This window comes from Nannospalax galili, unplaced genomic scaffold (assembly GCF_000622305.1).
Source record: "Nannospalax galili isolate Female #2095 unplaced genomic scaffold, S.galili_v1.0 scaffold702, whole genome shotgun sequence".
NCBI classification, from domain to species: domain Eukaryota; kingdom Metazoa; phylum Chordata; class Mammalia; order Rodentia; family Spalacidae; genus Nannospalax; species Nannospalax galili.
The window spans coordinates 3277940-3282470 of NW_008348657.1; the positions used below are offsets into that span (position 1 = coordinate 3277940).

At 52.5% G+C, this 4531-nt stretch overlaps 1 pseudogene; it reads right to left on the bottom strand.

Annotated features, from left to right (window-relative positions):
* The window catches only part of LOC103744150, a 26811-nt pseudogene extending 24483 nt beyond the window's left edge, over positions 1–2328 (bottom strand).
* Positions 2329–4531: the final 2203 nt, after the last annotated feature.

Genomic DNA, 4531 nt, shown 5'->3' on the forward strand with positions numbered 1-4531 from the left:
CTTCCCCCCCCCTCTCTCTCTCACAGGTGTGGCAATCCCTGGCCTTGCACTGCTGACCCAAGCAAACCCGGTCACAGAAACGCAACCAACCGCAAAAGCTTGCAGCCACAGACAAGAACACAGACACAAGCACAGATTCAGAGGCCCAACACACAAATGTGACCTGGAAACGGACGCACCTGGGCGAACCCACACCCTTGCTCCCGACTCTTACACACACATAGAGGACAGACCAATGAAGTACAGATAACTGGTGAGCCAAAGCAGAACAAGAAACTTCTAAAGCTCTTTTAAAGTTTGGGAAGTGCTATTTGGAGAGTCACCTTCCTGAACCCCTGAAGTGCATCTGGATTGTGGGTTCATGGGGTATGGTATGGAGGAGCTGACCAGACCTTGGAGGAGACGTACTTTGAAGGTCAGGCAGACACCAGAAATGCTCTGCTCTCCAAGAGGTTCAACTTGGTGATGTCAGACCCATCCATTTCCCTCTCCAGGCCTCCAGCCCATCAGTTTCTGTGCTTCCACTGCACCTAGCCTAGGGAGGAAAAATGGCATAGTAGCTCTTGGAGATGGAACAAAGACCTGTGATCCTGGGGGTGGCCCCATCAGTGTAGTGGGGCTCCTAGACCTCCCTCTGTGGGATTTGTGGGCTACTGGTGAAGGAGTCAGTCTTGGCGAAAATCCCTGGAAGGCCCCAGGAATTCCTGAGATAGTCACAGCGGGCATGGCTTAGAGCCCCTGCTGCAGTCAGTAGATATTTAAGGCTCTCCTTGCGCCCTGCACCAGCCCCAGGGCTCCTTTCAGCAATGCTCGCTGCCAAGGCAGTTCCAGGTCCAAGCCTGAGAGGAACTCAGGCCCTGGAAGACCAGAAGCAGAGCCCTCCAGGAGCTGGACAGGGACCCTCACAGGCCGCGGAAGACTGTTTCCTTCAAGAAACTCTTCCTTGCCCATCGTGGCCGAAGTCCTGGGGGAGACTGGCACGCGAGGAAACACGGGCTCCTCTTTGACTTCGCCAAGGCAAGAGGCCCGATCTGTTCCCCTTGTGGACCAAAACGGAGCCTGGCCCGCAGAACTCTGAGCTAACCATTGGACCCCGCGCCCCACAAATGCTCCAGAGGGAAGCGACGATACGCCCCTGCCCAGGAGTGAACCAGAGAACCAGCGTGCCCTCTGCAGCAGGAGCGGTGCAAGTGGCCTGAACAGGTGCGGGAATCCTGCGGATCGCCGCCTGGCGGGATCTCCAGGGACAGCCCCCCAAAAGAGAAATGAGAGGAAGAAACACCCCAGCATCGAGGTTTCCCTGGGTGGCCTGGACGTTGGGATGACTGGCAGTCCTGAAGGCACCCTGTTTGGATCCCGGGGGGCGGGGGTCAGGAGCCAGAGGCCCACGCAGGCAAATCTCCCTCAAGGAAGAGGGTCCGGTGAGCGCCAGGGGCGCGGAGGAGTCCCTTGCCTTAAGGGGCGAAAATCACACCAGGCGTTCTCTCTAAAGAAGGAGCAGCCTGAGCTGCCCCCAGGGCCGGGCGCCAAGGAAGAGCCGTTCTCTAGAGGTAGCGGGAAAGAGAAGGCAATAGAGGGCAGGGAAGCAGCCAGCCAGACGCTTGGCGAAGCAAGCGAAGGGTGTCTCTGAACTTGCGCCCAAGTCTCTGAAGGACCCACTGCAGGAGGTGCCTGCTTGGTCTTTTGCGGCGTGTCTCAATGACGACTCCCCTTCCGTCGAGCATCCGACCTCTTGGAGCCAAACCACCGCTAGGTGATCAAGAATGCAGTTAAAGGCTGGACTGCGTCAGCGAATCTGTCTGTGTCGCTGGACCCAAGTCCCAGAAGCCGCAACCAACGCAAAGGGGTGCAGCACAGCGCAGCAGAAGAGCGTCTCCACCTCCGCCAGAGCCCTGGGACCGCCAGAACTTCCACTTCCCCACGCGGGCGTGGGCGCGCGGGGGGGGGGCGGCGTGCGGAAGCATCTGTTAACAGGTACAGCAGTGCACTATGGGGAACTCCTTTCGAGACCCGCACTTGTGAGGCCACAGCTGCTGATTCCAGGCCTGCCTTAGGGGAACATCTGCAGCAGATAAGGCCGATGTGTTGGTAGCAACGTTGGAGACGTGGACTCTGACCCAGTGCCTCAATGCTGATCCTTAGGGTGCTGAGCCTCAGGGTATTGAACCCCAGGGCACACCCTCTACCTTCCTGGCGCCTTGTGTCATGGAGTGCTGTGGGCGTGGTGTTCCAACTGTGCGACAGCTGCCCAGGCAGGGTGTGTGGGTCACACTCACCGGTGGCTGGTACCATGACCCTGAACACAGCACATTCACCAACAGCTGCCATCTTTAACTGTGGATTTTCCTGCTGCTGCTGCTGCTCCTGCTGGCCCTACACCTGGTGAGTCCCCTCAGCTTATGGATGAACAGAGGAAGGATGGGGAGTCTGAGTTCAAGGACAAGGAGGAGGAGGACTAGGGGCACAAGGAGGACAAAGGGGAAGACTAAGGATACAAGGAGAAGGGGCAAGAGAGAAGGAAAGAGCAAGAGGGGCAAGAGAGGAGAAAGGATTGGAAGAAGAGGAAAAGGATCAAGGAGGAAGAACAAGAAGGAGTTGGAGAAAAGAGGGGCAGGTGTTGGAGGAGAAAGAGGAGGAGGATAAACAAGAAAAAAGGAAGCAGGGAAGGAAGTAGGATGAAGAGGAGAAAGAAGGGAGGGAGAGGAGGAACTGGAGGAAGACAAAGGGGGAGGGCAGAGAAGTAGGAGGAAGAGGAAGAGCAGGAAGAGGAGGAGAGGGAGGGGCTACAAATGGAGCTACAGACTAGGCCTGGAATGGAAAGGGGGGCTGTGACTTAAGAATTGGGGATTGAAGAGTGCAGGGATTGGGATGCTGATCTTGCAGGGCACGGGGATTCAGAGAAAGGAAAGAAGTTGCAAGACTTCCGGGACTGTGGGCTTGTTAAGAATTGTGGGATGTCTGGATGAGTCAAACCCTGGTAGTGGCTGGGAACTGCTGAGACTTGTAGGTGCCCAGCCCTATGCCTCATGGCTGGTGGGCTTGGGAAGATATCGGGTATAAAACATTGTGCAGGGTCACTGAGAAAAAGGCAATTTGAAAGTCACAGGTGACCCAGTTGTTAGTTTTGCTCTCTCTTCTTGTTTTGCTTTGAAGGTAGATTCAGCCATCAATTACTGTGCTATTTCCAGCCTGATAAAAAAGGAATGGCTAAATGACATAGGTATACCTTTACCAAGCCAGTGTGGCAAGTTCTTCCTGGGGCTGAGCGCTTTGATAGGCTTGTAACAGCAAGTACTCCAATTCAACACCAGAGAATCTGAGGTCATGTGACCCTACTTTGCCAAGCTCCAAGTGATTGAGTCAGGTGCTGATTCTGATGTGTGGGTGGAAGGACTTCATCAGACAGTGGGTAGTAACTTTTCCTCTAGAAAATCTTCAATGAGTTGGCATGGCTGACAGATTGCAAGTCTGACATTTGAGATGCCCAGTGGCTTGGCATCTCTTGGCTGTTAGTGACAGTTTTGTCTAGAGCCGTGTTTCTGAAGGCAGACTTCCAAGAGTGAATTTCTGGGTTCACCTCTTCCCAGTTCTGTGATCTTGGGGGAAATTAACTTATTTGACTTTTCATTTGCTCAGCTGTAAAATGAGAGAAAGTATAGAACCAGGTTTTTTTCTTTAAATTTTGTGAATGTGTGTGCATGTATTGTATGTGTGTGTTTGTGTGTGCATGTGCTCTGTATATGAATGTATCAGTGTGCATATGTCTATATGTTTGTGCCTCTATGTTCGTGTATGTGTTTCTGTGTTTATGTCTGTATGTGTCTCACTGTGTGGGTGTATCTACTTGGAGAATAACCCTTGGAAGTCAGTACTTCCCTTCCACCATGTAGGTTCTAGTGATCCAACTCAGGTCATCAAGCTTAGTAGTAGGTATCTTTACCCACTTGTCTATCTCACCAGTCCCTAGAATCAGTTTGTGGGGGCAGTGGGGTCCAGTGAGACAGTACATAATAAGGTCATATGTCCAGACCTATCTAGCATCTTATTGCCTGGCTAGCCTGATATTAGCTTAGACATTAGTTTTTTAAGTGGAGGGCATGTGGGAAGTGATGGTGGCAGATGGCAGAGTGTGTCTGGCCAGCTGGTGTTTTAACTGAAATCTCAAGGAGAAGGAGAACTCAGCTGATTATGAGCTCTGGGAGGGCCTCCCAGCTCAGGGAAGGGTTCCAAGGTGAAGGGTCCAGGGTGTCTGACCACTGCTGGAAAAAACAAAGTGGGGTGTGGAAGGTGACAGGGACAGTGACAGGACATGCTGGGAAAGGTGTTGGCTGGGCTAGATCTTATAGGTTTCATCAACCATGAGGAGTTTGGGCTTAATTTGTAGTATAGGAACATAGAGTTTATTTTTTATATTTTATTATTTTTATTTTAGTGTATGAGTATACTGCCTGCATGTGTGTTAGTGCACCCACGTTGTGCCATGTCCTCGGTGGTCAGGATATTTCCCTGGAACTGGAGTTATGGATGATTT